Source organism: Melospiza georgiana, chromosome 11 (genome assembly GCF_028018845.1).
Source record: "Melospiza georgiana isolate bMelGeo1 chromosome 11, bMelGeo1.pri, whole genome shotgun sequence".
Lineage (NCBI taxonomy): Eukaryota > Metazoa > Chordata > Aves > Passeriformes > Passerellidae > Melospiza > Melospiza georgiana.
The window spans coordinates 23,093,936-23,116,664 of record NC_080440.1 but is presented as its reverse complement, the minus strand read 5'-3'; positions in this window follow the sequence as shown (position 1 = coordinate 23,116,664).

Here is a 22,729-nt window from a genome sequence, read left to right as displayed (position 1 = left end):
ACATATAAATCTGGCTGGGTCAGCTCTGGAGCTCGTGGATGTGAGTGTGGACAGTGTGTAAACACAGGTGCCATGGCAGTGGCCTCCCAGACCAGTCAATCAAAACCAAAACAGAATCCACCCTAAAAGCTGAAATTGTATTTGCCAAGGAAATGAAAGAAAAATTAGACATAACATTCAAGCTCAAAAAAAAAGTATAAAACCTTCAGTTTCACTCTGCAGCAATTTGGTCACGATTCTCATGTCATGTGTGACTGTAAAGGAAATGACAAGAAAGTCAGGCGATATCTACAGTGTCAAGGCCAGAAAAGTACAGATATTGTACATGAAGCTTGAGGTTTCCAAAGGCTAAAGCTGTGCCTCAAAAACTGCAGGTAATTGTATATTCCCACTTGATGTATATTTGTCATTTAACTCTTAAAGAAATTGGTGTTTTACATTTTAAGGAAAATATTAAAACCCTCTACTTATAGCCTCTATATGTCAAAAACTGTCCCATCATTTCCAGATGTCTTTTCTTATATTCTTTTCCCACTGCTTCCACAGATAGCCATTAAAAATATCTTAATTCTCCAATATCTGTTATTTGAAAATAGGTCTGGAATCCTCTCAGCCTGCACCTGTGCACATTATTGATGTCATGTCCTGGATCATTAGCTTGCAGTTACTAAAAATGCAGTTCAGAGACCAGGCTGGACTGCACCTGTAACACCTCTGCTTGTCATTTTCCACACTCCTCTATAAACACAAGGCCTAATGTTTGGTGGACTTTAGGACATCTTTTAAAATATTGTAATGGAGCATTCTCTGGACAGGCTGTGTTTATAAACAGCTGGTGTCTGCAGAAAGGTGAGGTGCAATTAAACTGAAGCTGGGTTTGGAGCACTGTCATCCTTTTGGGACAGATGCCTGCTCAACCTCTTGCAGCATCTTTGAGCCTTTTCCTTCAAGTAGGTGGAAGCATCACAATTTACTTCAATAGTGTTTTAAAAAGCTGAGGAATTCTGAACACATGTGACCACACCTTCTCCCCAGCCATTTTCCATTGCACTGACAATGCATTAGCTTCTCAGAAACCACTTTAGTGTGACCTGGACATGGTTGACACCAGTTCCATGTTCCCAAAGATAAGGCAGACCCTGAAGATGGATTGCACTCCCTGGGCCCTCAGCAGGATGTCCCCTGGGTGTTGAGTATTTTCCAGTTCCTTTTTTCAGCTCTCTTTTAGGGGATTTTCTCTGATTTCCATCAGTAAGAGCTGTGCTCCATGGAGCACTCTGGTCTGTGGAACATTGCAGGGGGTTCAGCCAATTGTTGCAAAAGATGGATGATTTTCCCAAAAGTCAGGTGTTCAGAACAGGCAAAATTAAGACACAAATTAGTAGTAATTTATTTTCTTTTTTTTTTTTTTTTCTTTTTAAACAGGCAGCCTACACATATTCTGTCCCTACCCAAGAATCTGAACCAAGCAAGAACATCCAGAGAATGTTCAGTGTTTGTAAAGACGGTAAGAGGAGTTTAAGTAGAGGCCACCCCTCCAATAAATGGGCATTTCCAGGGGTTATAGCACTTTTACAGCAGGGAAAGGAGCCCCACAGTCCCTTGTGACAGGAACTCTTCAAGGGGTTTGTGAAGCAAACAGTGCCCACCCATCTCATCCTTGCCTCTGCTGCCCGGGCTCTCAGCCCAAACCTGGGAGAGGATTGGATGTTTCCAGGTGCTTGGTTTGGAGCCAGAGCTCGAGGTCCAGCCATGGAAATGTCACTAGGATGCAGGGGCAGCCAGGGATGGCCACGAGGACCCTGCAGGGCTGGGTGTCACATCTGGGTGTCCGTGTGCTGCTGGGGAGATCCACAGCCCCAGAGCAGGGCACAGGCACCAGGCAGTGCCTCTGCTCCCTAAACACAGCAGAGCTCACCAGGATCCTCAAAAACCCTCCAAAATATCCTCTAAAATAGACTAGAGTGGGATTCTTACCCTAAAGTCACTGTATGATGAAGGACACCCTAGAGAATGGGTGAAAATGTACTACCATGAAAACCAACCCAAAAAAATCCAGGCTGCTGGAGGCAGAGACTCTTTCTCTTTATGTGTATAATTAGGAAATACTCTGACAAGGTGTTTCCTTAGAATGCTGCTCACCTCTGCTCTTTCTCCTGGCTTGGCCTGCTGGACATGCACATTTCTAAAAGAGTCCTGTCCTTAAAGGAGATGCAACAGGACAGAAAGGGTTAAAATCAGAGAGGCCTAGAGACAGCCAACAGGGTCTGTTAGAACTGCTGATTGGGTCTCTCCTATCCAACCTCATATTCACCAAAAAGAGTTGATTGAAAATAGAGATTGCTAGATATGCCTGAATAAAATGAATTTGTGGATCCTAGATTTAACAAAATTGGTATTTTAAAAAGCAAATACATTTCTTACTGTGTTTGTTACTGCTTTATGAAGTTGAAAACCATGGATACTTAATTGGTCTCAGCACCTCTTTTATCAACCATGTGCCCTCCAAACCTGTGTCTTTTCCCCATCAGTCTTTGCTACTGCATAAAAGCACGTGGAATAAGAAAACAAAAGAATCACAGACGTGAGATAAAATGCATGGGAAGAATGATAAGAGGAACAAAATAAAAATTAATGACATGGTATTATGGGAAAGCAAAAGGTAAAGGCCAAAAGCAACTTTCAAGCAACATTTAAATGTTAGTAGCTGTGGAAAGGAAAGCATAGGAAAAGTTCAGAAAGGGGATGCCACTGCCAGATGAACATCCAACAGGTCCAGGGAAAAGCAATGAAAGTCAGAACCAGCGCCAGTCAGTTGAGTCTTTCTGCTAACTACAAAAACCAGAGTGTAAGGTACTTAGAAAGGGAGTATTTTTGACAGGAATTTTAGGGCTAATTAATGACATACTGTAATTAAACACCTTTTACAATCTGTGGAATTTATTCAGCAAGACTGAGCTTCTCTGACCAAAACTATTTGTATAAAACTGATTTAAATTTTGTTAGTCTCTGAAGCCCAAGGCTGCACACAGATTGCACCCAGAGGACATTCTGGGAACAAAGGAATCATGAAGGCAGAAATTTCATTAAGAAATAAAGGCATTCACTGCCCTTGCTGCAGGAAAACTGTGCTCCCCTCCAAAGACTGAAACTATTCCTACCAGAAAAAAAATACAGGTATCCTGAAACCTTCCTTTTCTGGAAGCTCACCCCTATCTCAGTTGTGCAGGTTTCAATAAAAGGTAGCTTTGTCTGGTGTTTTTATAATTTAATTAAAAACCTACAGACTAGGCTGTGCCACGAAGAATGCAAGTCCTTTATGCAATAAAATGTTTGTGATGTGAAGCGTGCAGAGAGTATTACACATAAATCCAGGCCTTACATACAACAGGAAGTGATTTTTAAGAGGAAAAAAAATTGTTTGGTAATTCTATTTGAAACCTACAGGTCTCAAAATTGCAGGAAAGAATTGCTGTCACTGCCATGGGGTCCTGCCCATTCCCCCCAGCTCCCAGCTCTGAGGGTGTGGATTTGGGACGGGCATTTACAGCTCAGTTCTGCAAAACCCCTGTTGCTCTTCCCCCAAGGAACCCAAGGAAGGAATGAAAAGGAGATGGCAATGTATCCAGCAAAAACACTGCAGTTCTGTGGGGGAGCCCCCACGTGTGAAATGGGCACGGAATCACTGCTGGGAAGGGAGCCCCAAAATCCACACCTGGGGTGGGATTGCACACACATCTCTGTGATGGGACGGAGATCTTATCCAGGCAAAACCCCCTCCAAATAAACTCCTGTCAGCTGCCTTCTGTGTCCCCAGCACTGATGATTTTATCCTTCAAATTAAACCCCAAATTAACTCCAAATCCCCTTTGTCTCACAAGGTGCAAACACATTCACACAGCAGCACAAGGAACGTGTTCCTGGTTATTGCCTCAACATCAGAGTTCCACAGCTTTTACGGCCCCTGAGCTCTTTGTGGATTAACAAACTATCAGAATTATTAGGCAGCATTAAAAGGTAATTGCCTTCGCTTCGTAGACTACAATTCTTCAAGCAATTATGCAAGCATAGGAAGCAATTGCTGATAACTTATTTTTACAGAAATAAGAGCCCAGATTCTCAGAAACAGCTTCTAATGTAATTGCTGTGAAGCCTGAAGAGCAAAACCAGCCACTCTGTAAATACACAGATTTTACAATTTAAATAAATGGTTATTTTTTCCTTATAAAATAAAGTGTTACCTGATGCCTGAGAGTTTCAGATGGCATGAAAATTAGGCTTCAATTGCACAGAGAAAGTAACTACTTTGTACTGGTAATAGCTAAATGCAGTAATGATTTGTAAATTAAACTGTGCTGTAATTGCTGTGCAGAGCTCTACAGTAGGTGAGAGTATGGCAACATCAGGCTTATAAAATTATACATATTGCATTGGCCTTCTTAAGAACCTGCAGCTGCTCTGAAATGATCTCCAGTCAATTACCCCCAGTCTGCACCAGCACAGAGACACTGAGAAAGTGTTACCCGGGTTTCTGGCAGTGACTTTGATCCCTGTGGTGAAAGCTGCTCCCACCTCCTGTCCCACCTCCTCTCTCCTTGGACAAAGGGGCAGTTCAAACTCTCTGGGAAGTGTCTGTGTTAGGAAGCCTGGAGGTCAACAGGAAAATTTTTGTCTTCTTGAACTGCCCAGTGCTGTCCCTGAGTAACACGAGGCATTCCCGTACCACAAACACATTAATTAGTGATTTTGTGTGGCACTATAAACTCTTTATAGAAGCAATTATGTCGTCACAGTTCTTCTGGTCTGCATTGGTAACTTCTTCTGGTTGAGCTCATCACAGTGACTTGTGCAGCATTTCCGTCCTTGCCCAGGCCTTTTGCTTTCTCTCCATTTTCCCAATTAGAGTGAAACTCTATTGTGCCTTGCACAGTCACCCTCTGTGCCTGGATCACCTTTGCTCCTCTCTTTCTGAGCTTCCCTTGCTCCAACCCTGCCATCAGCACACTGTGAACGCTGCAGGTCCTGATGAGTTTGCTGTGCCTACACTCCCTCAGCTTCACCTGCCCATTGCTGCTTTCCTGTGTGTGAAATTGAGCGCATTTCTAAACAAACCCAAGCACTGCTATAAAAACACAGTAATGCTAACTGTATTCAATTTTATTTTGAGCATGCTGAACAACTGGAAGCAAAGAATAAAAGGATATTAAAAACTGAATTACATAATGAATCAAGAATTTTAAGAAAAAAAATTAGCTAGCTAGATTACCTAGTCACGGTCTAGAAAATACTGCTACTATTTTGCAAAATTTCAGAGTCAGAAGCTCTAATTTACTAAATGGAATATTTTTATGTAGTTTTACTTTATTAGAATAAGAACCTCATCATTGCCTTCATTTTATTCATGAAGCCATTCCAGCAGAGCTTAAGTTTGGATTGTCTGTCCTAATCAATGATAAAGTCTATAATTAGATCAGAATGCTGTCATTCAAACATACTTAATTTGGAATATATTATATATTTAAAAGCGTAAACAGTGACTAGGAAATAGCGAGCTTAATGCAGCAATTAGAGAAAGGGTTTCATTAAGGGTCACCCCAGCACATGGATTCCATTTCACAGCAAACGTCTGCCCCAGCCAGGCAGAAGCCACGAGGGGGATTGTGTTCCCGGGGGGATGTGCTCCCCAGCCCTGCAGGAGAGGGGCTCTGTGCAAGGCCTGTCCCTGCTGGAGCCGCTGCGCACCCAGGCAAGGGAAATTCCTCCGTTCCAGGATGGAATTTTCCCCATTCCAGCAGAGGCTGCCAGCTCCTCCTGGCCCTGGGCAGCAGCACTGAGCCTCACCTGTCGCCTGCCCGCCCCAGGAGCACCACAGGATGGGTCATTTTTGCCATTTTCCCTCTCTTCCGTGGATGACAAACGGCAGAACGCCGTCCTCGAGCCACTCCGGGCAGAGGCAGAATGTTGGTGTGTCTGCTGCTAGGAGGGACTCCAGGATGACACCTGAAGTTTCATCACTTTAAATGTGAAACTGCATCAAGAAAATGAAAATTAGATTTAGATTACACCCAACTGCAGTGGTTCCCGTGCACCTCAAAAAATATATGGACTTAGAAATTTTCTGAATTCGCTTTTTGAAAGACTGCCCACATGTCTGCAGGCACGACTTCCCGTTATTTAATTATTTAAATTTTTAAAAAGGAATATGGAAGCTATAAAATGTTGTAACATGCATGACTTTTTATAAATCAACTAATACCTCTTTAAAAAAAGATACAGTCCCCTCAACTCAACTGAAGCTACAACCTCTTTCAGACTTTGAAGTTACCACCTTTTCAGATTTTGCCTTGCTGTGGTTTACAAACACCACTTTCTCCTGCTCTAATCCATAACAAAATATGTATTTTTTTTAATGGCATATCCATACAAAGCAGTTCTAAATCTGTTGCTTTATGCATTGTAAGATTTGCAAAGCTTCCTGCCCCAGTAGAGCCACGCTCCTGACTCTAACCCAGCCCTAGAGCTTGGCTTGAGGGGAGGAGAGAGCCAAACTTACTGAGGAGACCCAGAGAAGCAAGATCTCGGTTGACATTTGACATTGTATGATGTCCCTCTCTCTTTTCCTTAAAAAAGAACGCTTTTCTCAAGATTCCTAGGCCAAAGCTTAGCAATTCATTTAAAAGAGAAGCCCAAGGCGGCTTCCCCTGGGCTGGAGCAGCAGCTGTGGGTCTGGCCCTGCCGCTCCCTGCAGGCACAGGATTTGCCTGGCACACAGCGAGCAGGGCTCCGTGCCTGCTGCCCTGGGAGCCTCCAAAATCCTCCCCAGCCCTTGCCTGGGCCCGGGGCACAGGGGGAGCCTGAATTCCCCCTGAGCAGCGCTCACACGAGGCTGGGAGAGCGCTCGCAGTGCAGAGATACCCGTGCGTTGGAGGCTGTGTTTACAGGATGTTTTGGGATTAGCAGTAAAAAAAAAAAAAAGTCTCAGAAACAAGCTAGAGCAACTGCTGTGTATTAAAGCAGGATGGAAAAAGTTATTCTATTGATGCCAGCTATGTTAGTCCACTAGCTAAATGATTAATGTTGATAATTCCTCTCCAGCAGACTCATTAAACCTGAACTTATTTTTCTTACAGGCCTTTGACATTTCCTACTTTCTTAATATCAGAGGTAATGACAGTGGCGTGATTATATACTTATTCCTTTCCACCTTCAAGCAGTTTTCTTTGGCAGGAGTTCCTTGTTCAGTAGAAAACCTGCACACGAGTATTCATTCTTTCCCAAAAACTGTTACAGCTCCATTAGCAGCACTAAATGGCAGTGCCTTAGAGGAATGCACAACAACCCTTCTAAAAATTAAATAGTCAAGGTATTCAGAGCAGCACCATGGAAGATATTTTCTACAGAGCTGCAATTTATAATGGTAGGGGGGTCCTGCGCCCTTCCTCCACATTTCTTTTAGATCCTCTTGTCAGAAAATGTCCAAGTTAAACAAAGAAGAAATTACAGAATGAATCTGGAGCTTAGCCTTGAAGAATTAGGTTTCACTCTAATTGAGATCATACGCTGCATGTGCAGTTTTGGCACATAAGCCATATTAATCAGAAAGTCTTTAATCGTGGATAATTTCTCCTGTGTGTGCCAGATTGGGCATTATGCTGCTGGCCCAGCTTCTAAGTCTGTTTAAGAGTCCACCTTTGACTCCACAAACACCCGCTTACAAAATTGGGGTCAACTTCCTCCTAGGAAGGTATGCTGCACTGGCGCTAACTAAACTCCCCTAATGATTAAATTGCATCTCGTATGGAAATAAAAATGTGTGGATTCCAAAGGAGTGACTGTTCTGAGTGCCTGCAGTTTGTGCTGGAAGCAGCGCTCCCTCCAGCCCTCTCTGGGAAGCACAGAGCAGACAGGGGCAGGGGAGGTGATCCGAGGGCTGGGATGGATGCTGGTTGTGCTGCACGCCTCAACCTGCTGTCCTGTGCTGCTGCTGAGAGCCAGGCAGGGCCCACAGGACACAAAAATGGTTCCTGTGCTCAGCACTGAGCGGGGAGGGAGAGGAGCCGGAGCTGTGCCAGAGCCCACTGGATTTTCATCCCTTTGGGTGGGATGCAGCTGGAAACGCTGAGCCCCCAGGGAAACGCTGCTCACACAGGTGAAACCCTGCTCCTGGCAGCTGGGTGGGAATCCTGAGGCACCGTGGCTTCAGTGGAGTCCTCATCATTCCAAAAGCTGAGCTACATTTGGAGATCAAAGTGAGCAGCACTCCTCTCTCTGAGAAGAGTTATCACATCGTTCGTGCCTTTTATTACAATGGTCGCACACTGAAAACTTAAATATCCACAGTGCACGTGTACAGCTGTAAAACCTAACTTAGATTTGTCATAATGCATAAACAGCCTCTTGTAATAAATGGATCTTTCAGTAAATTTCTGGACTTGTAGGTTCAAAATGAGCTTTTGTCCCCAGTGCTCCATTTGATTTTTAAGCTGGTCAACAGCATGACACCTATGAAAGATAAAACTACTACCACAGAATGATAAAACTACGACCACAGAATTACCCTTGTTTGAGTTTTAAAATATTGAAGCAAAATCAACTGCAATATAATATATAAACCTCTAAAAAAAAAAGAAAAGAAAAAGTATTCATAAGGGATCCGTCTTTGCTTGAGCATACCACTTCCATGAAACATCTCACGTGCTGCTCCCAGGTCCATAATTTATTTTAGCTGTGACTGCTGGACTTTCCATTATAAAATTTCCAGCTTCAGACATTTCTCCCTGTTTCTACAACTTCTCATTACATAGCCCCAGCCTGCCTCGCTCACTTTGCCTCTCCCTACTCCTCCACTTCTCAAAGGCAAAATTTTTGTCTCCTTTTTTACTCTTTACACATTATTATCCACTTTCCACATTTCATGTGAGAAGGCCACTCTAAACATTATCACTTCACCTAATTAACTCAGGGAATTTTTCTAATCTAAGTTAATGCTTCCCTCCCTTGCCCATAGATGCTGTAATGTGGCTCCTTTCTCCTCTCAAGCTGGGTTTATTGTATCATTTTCAAACATTTAGCACAGGGATAATCCTGCACCTTACCAGGATTGCTGTGCCTTTCTATAAGAGACACAGACCATTTTTTTAAATTAAAAACACACTCTTCAGAGCAAAGAGTCAAACTTTTGGTTTATATTAAAATATTCAAAATTTTAAAATTAAATATATAAAGTGTATTTTCTTCAAACTGTGTAAAATAAAAAAAAAAAAACAGTCCATGATTTTCTTTCTTATCTAGGAAAAAAGGAAAATATTCTTCTTGCATTGCATCAGCTAATGAAAGAATAGGAATCTGCAGACTGATGGTTTAAAAATCAGCCTGCAGATAAATAAAAATTTATTTATTATATATTAAAAATTTATTTTAAAATAATAAAAAATTTTTAAAAATCAACCTTTCTATTTCTGAACTGGATAAATTGGAACCACAGGGGAGGAAATTAAGGGCCACCTCACTAGTTATGATCCACAGAAATGGCTTTTCATGCCTTCCCTCCAAACCAGCACTGCTTTTCCTTGCTGGGGTACCCGAGTCTGAGAGAGAGGAGAGCAGCTGCGCTCAGTGATGGTGAAGCTGCAGGAGAGGGATGGAGCAGGAGAGGGATGGAATAGGAGAGGGATGGAATAGGAGAGGGATGGAGCAGGAGAGGGATGGAGCAGGAGAGGGATGGAATAGGAGAGGAGCAGGAGAGGGATGGAGCAGGAGAGGGACGGAGCAGGAGAGGGATGGAGCAGGAGAGGGATGGAGCAGGAGAGGGACGGAGCAGGAGAGGGATGGAGCAGGAGAGGGATGGAGCAGGAGAGGGACGGAGCAGGAGAGGGATGGAGCAGGAGAGCAGCAGGGCAGCCCCAGAGCCCCCAGCGTGCCAGGGGAGCTCTGGCTGCTCAGGGAAATGCATTTCCCCTCACCCGGCAGAGATAACAGAGACAGCTCTGCCCCCAGCCCTGCAGGGCCAGGGTATCGGTGACACAATTAGGGCAATAGATACAGCAAACACATCTCTGAAAGAATGTTCATTTCCCACTGAGATAATGGCACCAGCCACCAGCCAGAACGACAGGTTTAATCTGATGGATTGAGCATCCTTTAATCCTTCCAGCTATCCATTAAACTGTTTATTCTCAATGTAAATTGTTCCAGCCATAAATTTACGCCAGCTAAACTGCCCATCATTCTGCTTTGTGCTCAGCCTCAACCACAACCACAATTTCTGTATTTTCTGACACACATCTATAGATTTTCAAGGCTCGTATTGTCTAAACTTAAAATCCTAAAGGAGGCCAACTGAAGGCTGCATTTTCCAGCAAGAGTGTTCCAACATTTGGAAAATACAATCTCTATGTTAAATTCATGCTTCTTAGATTGCAACCCAAATGGTTGTGTTCTATAGCCTCCAAATTGCAGGGACTTAGCCAAAAAAATCTCTTTATAAACGTTTTGCATCACTCTGGGCTCCAAGCACTGTTTGTTAGAGTTAGCATGATCCCTGCCCAAATGGTCTGGACAGGGTTTGCAGTGCAGTCACCTTAATACCAGCATCCATTATAAGGTGAGAGGAAAAGCAAATGTGTTTCCTTAGTACAAACTGCCGGACACTTTTCTGGACTGGGGATAGATTTCTTGGCTTTCCCCAGCCAGCCCTCCTCAGCACACTGTTAACCTTTCCCTGTCTGGTGCACAGGGGTGTTTAGGCCCTGCAGAGCGCACACATTGAGCGTGAGGTAGGGGGCACAGGGCAGGGATGAGCTGCACACAGACCTGCAGAGCCCCCAGGCTGGGGCAGGAGCATTCATGGACCTGGGCTCTGCTCCCAGGTCCATTGGTAATTTGATTCCCTATTAGTGGATATCAGCTGTATCCTCGATTACCAATTCTGATTCGGGTATCCCAGCCAAGGATTCACAAAGGTAGGACAAAGAAACTGAGACTTGTACTAGCTTAAAACCACATGCTTCTCCTTTTTCTCCTTTGTTATTTATTAATTCATTATTTATTTATTAAATTATTGCTTTATTGTGAAATTACACGCGACAGGTTGTCTAAAGGGAGGCGGCAGTAAAGAGGCCGCATTTGGTGTGGTTCTACAGATGTAGAAGTGCAGGAACTTTCCAGGAGCTGTGGCTGAATGCAAAGTTCCCTTGGCAAGTTAGGCATTGGAGAGCAAGTTTAAGTGTACTCATAATGTAAACTCCTTAATCCCCAGGTAAGATTTGCATAGAGTAAGGATAAATGGCTAAAAATGCCCAGCACTGAGACAGCAGCTCCCAGCACCCTGGTTTTCCAGGAAACTCACTTTAGTATAATCCAGTTCATGGTAAAAGCACACCATAGCATCACAGAACAATGGAATAGGCTGGGTTGGAAGTGACCCCCAAGGATGCTCAAGCCCAACTCCAGCCCTGCACAGACACCCCAACAATCCCACCCCGGCTGTCCCTCAGAGTGTTGTCCCAATGCTCCTGGAGCTCTGGCAGCCTTGGGGACATGACCAAACCCAGGGAGTCTGTTCAGGGCCCCAGCGGCCTCTGGGGGAAGAACCTTTCCCTGATGTTCCCCCTGACCCTGCCCTGGCCCAGCTCCAGCTGTTCCCTGGGTGCTGTCCCTGTCCCAGAGCAGAGATTGGGGCTGCAGCCCCTGGAGCTGTGACCTCAATCTTCCCTTCTCCGGCTGAGCAAACCAAGTGCCCTCAGACACTCTTTGTAGGGCCCCTCCAGACCCTTCCCCATCCCTGTGTTCCCATTTGGATGCTCTCTGGTGGCTTCTTGCATCCAAAACTGCTCCCAGCACTCGAGGCTGCCCCAGCGCAGAGCAAAGGGGGACAGTCAAAAATGCCAAATGCAGTAAACACTGACAGTATTGGAGTTTTATATGTCTCTTCCTCTCACAATTTGCGTTTGTAATATTATTTTTAACAGATCCATGGATCATTTACCTGGTCCAGGAGGCAGCAGTGAGGAGCTGCCCCCAGGCAGAGGCCACAGCTCGGAGTTGCTTGGCTGGAACACAAACAAGGGAAGGGAATTAAAGGCTCTGTGCATGTGTGGGGAACAGAAAGTGATATTAATTATTAATTTTGACAAGTCTGAATACCTTAATAATGTATTATTTTAAGCTACAAGCTTTTTAAAAAGCCATTGAGGCTAAAATGAACCGACTTTGTGGCTTGGACTCTCATTCCTCAGCACACAGCAAAATGCACTGTGACAACAAAATGTGCAGTGACAGATTTTGGCCAGTGTGGTCTTGTTTCGTATATTTAATAAAGACCTGATAAATACAATGTTTAAAGTGAAAGGGTTGGGATCTATCAGCCAGAAAATGTTATTCATTAACCACCTGTCAAGAGAGAAAAGACAATTTAAAGTAATACTTGCACAAACTGACCCATGAGCTGGTTCCCTCCCACTTCAGCGCGCTTTAGTAACAGGATGCAGGTGCAGGTAACATAATTTCTGTAATAAAACCAGATCATTCGTGCAGCCAAATTTACCATGAACCAATCCTGCTCTATTCTGCAAACTACTAAGGAGGGAACTATGTCAGATTTTCACAATGTATTTAAGAGTAACTTCTGGGCTGTTTACAACAAGAATTTCAGAAGCACCCAGGGAAGCCTCTCTTTTGACATCACCTCCAACATCAATACCAAGCACAGCTTTAAAATCCACCTTAAACATCAAAAGTGCTTCCTACCTCTGGATCCCAGAACACTTCACACCTGTTAACCAGAGAAAACCTCTCAACATTCCCACAATTCTGTATTCCTGCCTTTATTAGGCAGGTTTCAGAAGAGAAGAATTCATGAACTTGAACGCAAAAGAATTCTCTCTCTTGGAGCAGATAAACTGTGGCTTTACTCGAAAGTATCAGGGAGTTGAAAGTCAAGAATAAAATAAAACACCAGAATAACAATGGACATATTTTAAAAACAAAAGTAAGGGATTATTTTTCCCCTATCGCCCTATACAACTACAGAAACATTTGTATATTTGATTAATCACAGCTTCCATTTTATAATTTCTAAAGTGACCTCAGTGAACAGGGAACAACCTTTGCATTAAAGAAGGCTTGGAAGACAATGGCCAAAACAATTTACCTGCCAATATCAGAAGATCCAAGTGTTTATGCACTCAAAATTCTATTGAAATTCCCAGACTTAGGTAGGAAACAGATCACCATTTTTAAATGGTGCAAATATTCATTATTCTCTCCAACTCTGCAGATAGTTTGTTTTAAGGGAAAAATATGTGGAGGTCTGAGTGTGGTTGCCCCAAGCTGCAGTCAGATGTCCAGGTGGGGATAACAGCACATCCACCAACCTGTGTGCACATGTAAATCCCATTTTCTGTACCTCATTTGGGGTCCTACTGAATGAAAATAGTGCAAAATGAAAAGAACAGCTGAAACTCAAGCCCCTAAGACATGCAAAGACCATTCCTTAAAGAAAATTTAAATCTCTTTCCCAGTGCTTACAATGAAGATTAACTCTTAAATTATCTGGAACAATAAGACAAGCACCCAGTTCGGTACAATTACCAGAATCTCCTATTGTGGCACTTTTCACTCAGCCTAAGTCACACGTCTTACCCAGCTGTTATTCAATAAAGCCAATCTAGCTCTAAATGTCATCCTAAATCCTGTAAAGGCAAAAGGCTCAATCAGCTCCGCTGATGGCCCCAATTCTGTAAAAACCATTCCAAAATTCACCCGTGCACACCCCTGAGCCCTGCTGCCGCCCCAAACGTGAGAGTTGCTTTAAAATGGGATTCCTGCCAAAGCAAAGGCTGAGATTTAACAGGAACAAAGCAACTTAAAATTTAAGCAAATGCCTAAAAATAGCTGTTTCTTTTGTGAGGAACAGTATTGTTGGCTTCTTCCTGTGTGTTCAATTAATCAAAAAAAAATCCTTTTAAGCAAGGATTAAATTGCAGTTACTACCAAGAAACCCTAGGAATATACACCATTTAAATGGATTTGGGACTAAATAAACTCTCCTGCCTTGGTTTTTTTCACAAGGATGTATTTCCCAGTCCCTTCTGAAAGATGCGTTGAGCAATAGGTGCGTGCTCATGTTCCCCGGGATGATGGAGCATCCCCAGGAGCTCTCCCTGCTGCCCGAGAGCAGACCCTGTGCTGCTTCCCAGGAGAATTCCCACACAGCCCATTCCACCATCTGCGGAGTAACTGCTGCTGCAGCATCAGCTCCGGGCCACCCCAAAATTCAGGGAATCACCATCACCGCCTCCGGAGTCCCCAGCTTTTCCTCAGCCTGGGAATGGTGTCTCCCGGCCGCACCAAGCGTGTGGATCAGCACACACAGGTCACCAGGGGGATCGCCAAACCACGGCTGGAATGCAAAGAGTTCCAGACAATAATGCTCCCAACAAATGCTCCATGCAGTAGGGCACAGCAACAGTGCTGTGCAGAACCCAGAGCTGAAGCTCCTGGCCCAGACCTTGAGGGAGCTGGAGCCCCCGCAGCCTTTCTGTTCCTGTTCTGCAGCCACGCACACAAACCGTCCCTCCAAGGCTGCGAATCCTGCAGCTTTCATGGGCGCTGGATTCAATTAAAAAAAATGAAATTTAACTATTAAAAGCCAGTTTCAGTTCAATGCTAACTGCTTGCATCACCGCTCCTAAGAGCTCACTTTGGCTCCTGCTGCCAGAACTTCCAAATAAACGAAGCAAACTTGCTTATAAGAGCAGGAAGAAATCAGATCTTTCCAAGCACAGAGGCTCAGCCAAATGCATCCCAGAGTCCTGTGCTGCCACGAACCAGCCCAGCACATTCTGAACTGAGGCTGGAGCTGCTTTCCACATTGCTTTGTTTATATTGACTGCATTTATGATGCCTCAGAAGTTGCCAGTAAAATATTTATTTAGCAGTTAAAACGTTCTGCAAATGATTTTGCTGTCCCAAAAGATAAATATTTCTTGGCATTCTGAAATGATACATTGATGTTTTTGTTAAGGAAATTGCATGTTGATAAAAATTTCTCAGATTACACTTTGTCGTTCCTTTGTATTTGAAGTGGCCACATTAATTTTTTGTGATATTTATTGTAATTGTAAATTGCACCGAGATTAGAAACATTAAACTCACCATAAAATGAAACACATTTCAAGTATTTCCGAGTCATCTATTTAAGGGCTTGAGGACACTTTTGATCCTTCAGGTTACCAGAGTGCTCTAAGCTTAGAGGACAAGGATCCAACACAAACCAGAATCCCACTCTAAACTCTTGGGGAGCTTTTCCTTCTTTCCCCACCCTCCCCTTTCTTTCTTTAATATACACTAATTCCCAGGTCCACTGAGGGGTGTCCCTGCACTGCAAAATTTCACCCTGATTTAAGTTTGCAGCAGATTTGAAACTCATGCAGTCTATTAAATAAAAACAGACAGAGCAGAGGCACCTTTACTGATTCCTTCTGCTCCCTTTACCCTCCCAGCAGCGCTCACGTCCATGATTCGAGTCACGTTTACCAATTTGGACACCCCAGGATTGTTTCTCTGGACAAGGGCAGACACTTGCAGATGAATGAAGGCTGTCAGTGCTCCAGACCACCAAAATTTCCATGGAACACTGTGGTCCTGGAGCCTCCTCCCAGACACGTGAGGCACCTGGAGGGGAACTCTATTGCTGTGAGAAATCTCAGTTTTTCAAACACGCCCTGGGTGCAGCAGCCCAGCTCCTGGCACTGCTCTGCTCTCCCAAGCCCAGTCTTGCTGGCCAGCATTCTTCTAATGAAAAAGGAGAAGTTTTTCCTTAAATTCAGATCCTCAGTTACATCTTCTGAGAAAAATCAACCTGAATGAATCACCTGAGTGCAGCCAGAATGGGTTCATGGGGAGCACAGGGTACTGCCAGACCCCCCAAGTTTATTCTTCTCAGAGCAGTGCTGAACTAAGCACTCTGCATGAAAAACTCCAATGGGCTAAAATTTGCCATCTTCCTCAGCAAATTTTAGTGCACCACATGACCTAGGTTTAAAACAACAACAACAAAAAAAAAATTAATTTTTTTAAAGTATTTGAAATTCAAATCAAATCACAACAACCTTCCAACATTTTTCATTGTTGGAGGGAATATATTTTTTTGCATTTACCTATGCAAGATACTTTTCCCATATTTTCTCCTTTTTGGTTGGTTTTCATGGGGGGTTTTGTGCCATTTGACTTTAGAGAACATCTCTGAATTCACTGGAAATCTTCAGGGATAGGATGAAACCTTAGCCATATAAGAAAAGGTTCTCATTCTTCTGTCTTCAGTCCAAATTTTTAAGCAGTCCACCAACACTTTTCAGCAATGAGCCCTGACATCTCTGAATGCCAACTCTTAACATGTTCAATTAAAAGAAATCAAAGCCAGCCCTATGAATGAGCAGGGTTGCAACCACAGTCTCCTTGGAGGTTTCCACCTTTCCCTCTGTGCAGCACAGCTCCACTTCCAGTTCCAGATCCTCATGGAGTAAAACATTCAGGGGAAGGAGAAGAGGCTGATACCCTTGGGGCAACACTTGGGACAAGGGAAATTAGCAGGTGGCAATTAGCAGAGCAAACAATGGGGAGTAGCTCTTGTTCCCAGCTTGTTCCCAGCTAATCTGGCTGAAAATGCCAAGCAAACACAGGAACTGCCTGCTAGAGGCTAACGCGGTGTCCACAAGTGATGGAAAGCAGAGGATTGAATAAGACAATAGGAGAAGACACTGCGAGGGACTGTAGAGAATCAAAAAATTTAGATACAAAGGAATACCTTTTTCTGCTATTTTTTTTCCAATATCCAACAGATCGCTTCTCAGTCTGGTCACAGAAAGGTCTGTCAGGATGTCTTATAAATCCATTCCTAAAAGGAACAAGCATGGCAACAGCATCAGGGAGACAGGCAAGAGAAGATCACAGGAATCTGTGGAAGTTTTGCCATCCAGATATTTCCTGGTGCAGCAAGAGGAGCAAAACTGACTGGAAATTCTGTGTTTCAAGACACCATGCCAGCCTCTGGAGCTCATTGCCCGGCATCCCTGCCAAGCTTTCCAAACCTCAGCAAACTACATCCCTTTGGAGCCATGCAGTCCCTCCTGAGTCCTGATCACACTGAACCCATTTGCATGCTGAAAACACAAAAATTCTGCTAAAATGAGGTTTTCTGAAAACGATTGTGAACGCCTTACCTTCCCCCCAGAGAAGGAGCCCTCTGGGGCCTCAGGGGGAGATCTGGGCTTGCAGGAGACCCCCCTGAGCAGCGAGCCCTGCCCGGCAGGCTCCTCCTGCCACCGGGGAATGAAGGGGTTAAATTCACCCTGCTGCCTCCTTTCCGACCGGAGCCAGGGAGAGCTGCAGTGGGAGCTGCAGAGCGCTAATGTGGGTATTTGTCTAAAGCTTCTGCTGCTCTCTGCGTTTGCTTGGAGGGGTTTGGTTTAGGATTTTTTTTCGGGCTTGGCTGTACTTTTCCCTTTAAATCAATAAGAGTTAAATCCAGCCGGTTTAGCTGCAATTTGCGCGCGGGTAATTGTAAAGCACTGGCACCTACAAACCTGCGCCCTTGCAGCATTCCATGCAGCACAGCTTAGCCCAAAATCTGCAAATATTCGTTGGAATTCAGAGGCAAATTCGGCCAAATTTGCAGCTGCTTCACAGGCACTTTCTGCAAATATTTGAACACTTGTACTTTACTGGTACAAATCCTGGTGAGTAAGGAATTTTAATTTCAAATAAGCGCCGGGCTCAGCGTGCTCTGTTCTGTTTTACACCATGGTCTGTACACCAACACTCGCCTGGTGAGACACGCCAGGAAACAAGCAGCACTCTGTGACTTCCAAAATTAACAGTATGAAATCTGAACACGAAATATTGACACACTCATTAACGTGGAAAGTTCACAGCACACCACAGAATTAAAAAAAAAAAACCCTGTGGGACCCTTTAAACCTTACCTATGGCAGCACTGAGCCTCAGAGGATGGAATGAGAGGAGGCTCTGAGCATCTGCAAGGACTGGCACAGACATCCAGCATTTTGCACAGTCTGAACAGGCTCTGTGAGAATTTCTGTTTAATAAATGGGAATATTCAGCAACCCAGCTCTCACTTTCCCAAAAAGGAGAAGAGGACAAGGCACAGAGATGATTCGTTCCTTTAAACATCCGTTAAAGGTTATTTTGACTCGGACAAGATGTTATTCACTTCCATATTTCAGCAAATTATACAATTAAGAGATAATATAATTCGAAAATATTTGGGATTTGTATTCCTTGTCTTTAATCTTTAGTAAACACCTTAGAAAGAAAATGTTTCTAGCAGCAATAACAGCGTGGGATCTCTCTAAAACCTTGTCAAGCAGCAGAGAAGGAAAAAGCTTGTTAGCTCAAAATGAAGAGCCAGCTTCTCCCTCAGAGAGCTCACTGTGGTGAAAAAGGAGCATTTTGGGAGCACCTTCCTTGCCAGCCAAAGTCAGACTTGTGCTTTGCTGACATCTCCTGCCTTATGTAGATTTTTACCCAGAACTCTTCCCTGACAAAACAGTCATTCTTCACAAAGTAAAAGTTTCAGAGCTGGAGAGGATAGTTCGTAATAAATTAATCTAATCCACACAAAAATGCTGTAATTGATGTAAAATAGCCCAGTGCAGGTTTTGAGGCTCTCCTCTCCCAGTTTTGCAGTCCTGTGTCTCCAGACAGACGTCAGCGCTCCCAGGACATGCAGTTTCCCCCTGCACATCTGCCCTGGGCTCTGTTAACCCTTGGTTTGCTGCCTCCTGGCAGGGCGTGCTGAGGTGGGGAAGGGGCACAGGCACTCACGGGACACCAGCTGGGGAGCAATTGCCATAAACTCATGGGCTTTGTGTCCTTTTCACTGCAGCTCATGCCTGGGGAGCCGTGGAGTGGGGAAGGGCTGGGCTGTGGCTGCAGGCACATCTGAACTTGAACTCTTCAGGGTGACCCAAGGGTTTCCCCCTCCAGGGGTAATTCTCCCTTTAAATGAAACCCCCTGACTTCAGCATCTTCAGAGAGAGAGTGGGCTCTGCCCCCCGCTCTCTGAGCTGCTCCTCTCAGGGGAAAACCACTGCAAGAAAGTGGAATCTTCTCATTCCACTGATACTCCAACTTCTGGCCCTTTCTCATTGGCCCTGTGTCCCATTTCAATTTCGGAAAGTTCCCACGTTCCCATCCTAAAGAGAAACACGTTCTGAAAACACCACAAGCTCATTTTGTGGTTGGCTAATATAGGTGCAGAATAAACAATGGATTGGGGACCCAGCAGAGGAAGAGCCCGTGATGTACATAATCATGTTTTAATGGACTCTGTTTGTAAACAGATGAGCCCACGCACAACCAGGACTTTTCCATCCATGCAGAGCTGGGGGGCAAGGGATGTATTTTTAAAGTCTGCCATGAAAACTGCTGCCTGCTGACCCAGTGGTCACCACCAGCCTCATTAAAGGGAGCCCTCCCTGTCCCCAAGCTTTCCTCCTGGCGCTTTTCCTGCAGATTTCATGGCAAAGCTCAGCCAAGCAGACATAACAGCATGGAGAGCTGTGTTAGCACGGATAATGCAAACTTGCCCTGAGCTTTATTTACACATTGCTGGGCCAAATTTCAGGGAATTGGGAGTTTAGCATTTAGATTTTATCTACTCTACAACTCAGCTGAAACAACCAAATCTAAGGAGTGTGCAATGACCTCAACCCAACATGAGGCTTAAGACAAACATCTAATAACAGGACATCACATGTTGGTTAATGAACTTTAGAGAATTTGACTGAACTCAGCAGGTCATCTCAGCCTCTGCATTCGGCTCCTTTTGGACCAAAATGGTGAGGAAAAGTCCCAGATAGATGTTAATTTTTCACCCCAAATCCAAGAAGGCCTGGCCCACCCCAGCACTCTGAGATGGTGCTGGGTGATGCCTTTTATCAGTACATGGGGGTGCGGGTTCCAGCATCCCCTCCCTGCTCTCCATGCCCCACAAAATCTCCATGCACTCCTTCCCCTATAACCCCACAATACCCCTCGATATTCCCCCACTCCCACACTCGTGTTCTTGCATCCTCCCACATCCTCCCCATGCTCCCTACAACCCCCATATGTCCCTTCCCACCCTTCCATCCTCCCTGCATCCCCTCCAGCCTCCTCACCCCAGCCCCACAGCCCTGCATGCTGCACCCCCTCCCCACACCCTACATCCTTCCAGAGCCCCTGCATCCCTACTCCTCCATCATCCCCCATCCCCACACACCTCACAGCCCCCACGCTTCCTCCTGAATCCCCCCACATCCCCCTCCATTCCCCATCCCACTGACCCCCCCATCCACATCCCCACTCCCCACCCCTGAAGGATAAAATGCAGCATCAACTCTGTGCTTTAGGGTTTTTTGTGAGAAGTGCCCACAAAGCATTGCTCTAGGGTGAATTTTTTCTTCCAGAGGGGCAGAGCAGACCTCCCCTGCCTGCAGGTGTGGGGCAGGAGTCAGGGCAAGGCCACGGCCCCCGCAGCCGCCCAGCCCAAGAGCTGCCTCTGAATAAACACCCACGGCATTCATCTTCACACACCGGGCTCCGTGCAGCTATATTTAAATTGACATTGATGAAAAAGCAGAACTTTTCTCGGGTTTCTTTGAGATGCTTCATAAAAAGGGACTTCAGGATGTTTGAAATGGAAACTCGCCTTAAAAGGATTTTTGTTAAGAAAACCATCAAATCGTTTGCTGATTACCTGTGACCCGAGGAGCAGTCAAACATGGAAGGACCCACTTTTCCAGCCTTCAATCCACACCCTTCCACTTTGTTTGCAGAGAAAACACATGCTGTTCTACCTACACAGGTGTAATTAAAATGTGCAGTTTCCCAGTGTGGACGCATTTCTCCCAGCATGAATGTGCATGGTAACTCAGCTTATTAACACACAGACAGAGAGCAACCCTCAGGTGTATTAGCTACAGATATCCTTTACTGGCTCCAGAATTACACAGCAGCGGCAAATCGTGCTCGTGGCTTTTGCAGCAGCTCTGGGTGCTGCCGGGCAAGATCATTCCCTCAGCAGACCCGGGCTCTGGGGAGAAGCCGCAGCACGGACCGAAACCTCGCAGCCCTTGCCGGGGCCGCTGCGGGCGGAGCAGCTCTGCGGGAATCGGGAATCGCAGCCCGGCAGCGCCGCACGGCTCCTCGCAGCTGGGAAAGGCAATCGGAAAGTGAAGTGGTTATGCTGCACTGTCCACATTTATCCATCGGCACGGAACCTGTGTGCAGGAGAGGCCTGCTGTGCTTCCCTTCGGTCGCTCATGGCCCGGCGAGGTTTATCCGCGCTGCTCAGGGGCAGCCCCAGCCCTGCTGTTACACGCACTGGGATATTATCGAGCGCGTTTGGAAGGGCTGTCACTGGCGGCCGGTGGCATTTATCCTGGCTTTTCAAAGAGAATCAGAGAATCTCGGCGTGGTTTGGGCTGGAAGGGACATCAGGGATGCTGTCATTCCAGCCCTGCCGTGGCAGCGCCCCCATCCCTCTGAGCGCCCCTCTCTCTCTGCCGGCTGCTGCCCCCCGGCCTGCCCTGCCCAGCCGACCTGGAGAACCTGCGGGGAATTCAAACTGGACAGAAAGCAACACATAAAATCCTTAAAAACAATCGGAACGCGTGTGTGTGACTGTACGTGTATATACATATCACAAGAAAACACAAGCCAAGCCAGTCAATAAAGAAATCCCAGTAGTCGGGTATGGTGTCCGATAATTCTCACAGGCTTCTTCCGTGCCTGAGAGGACTGCGGGTTTCGTTCTCGCCAGCCGGCTCGCAGCCTCCCGGGGCTGTGGCGGGCTCCTCCCGCAGCAGAAATGTGTCACAGAAGCGGGGCCGGGGCTGGGCCGGGCCGGGATGTCGCGGGCAGCGCTCCCGCAGCGCTCCGGGCCCCGCACGGGCTCGGCTCCACCCGCTGCGTGCGGGGCTCTCGGGACCTGCCGGTCCGAGAGAAGCTCCGCCCGAGCCCCCTCGGGGATTTCCCTGCCGCGGCACAACCAGAAGGGAATTTTACCTGCGTGTGCTGCCCCGGGACCGCCGTGCGCGGACAGAGCGGCCGGACCCGGCTGGGCAGAAACGCGGCTTCACCAAAGCATCCCCAGCCCGCTCTCGGCTGCCTACGAGGGAAAAACACAAATGAAAAAAAAACCACTCTATTTAACGATTGGTGTGCTGAAAAAAACCCCATCACCTTATGATCTGAGAAAGTACAATCGCTGCTCCGTCACTTGCTCAGCTGTGAAAAGAAAATATTAACATTCTCTAGCGAAGGCGCTAGCACCGAGTGAAGCCCGGCTGTTCCAGCCCTGTGTGTGACACGAACACAGCCTGTCGTCCTCTTCATTTAGCTTAATGCGCCAGCCAATCTCTCTTTTAATTAAAACCGGGTGCCGCTCCCGTGCGCTCTGAAAGCCCCAGAAACAGCAGCCAGAGGTGACAGGGAGTGACAAAGGCACACGCCCTGCGTGTCCTGACTGTCCGAAGGGTCCCACAGACCCCGGCTCTGCCAGCCCCGCCGCCGCTTTCCCTCTTCCCAGCGCCCGTCCTCATCCTCAAATTAAAAAAAAAAAAAAACCAAAAAAAAAAAAACAAACAAACCACTTTCAATCAATTGCTTGGTTAAATATCTAAGTCATTTCAGTGTAAGAATACGAGGCTGGTTCCTGTTTACC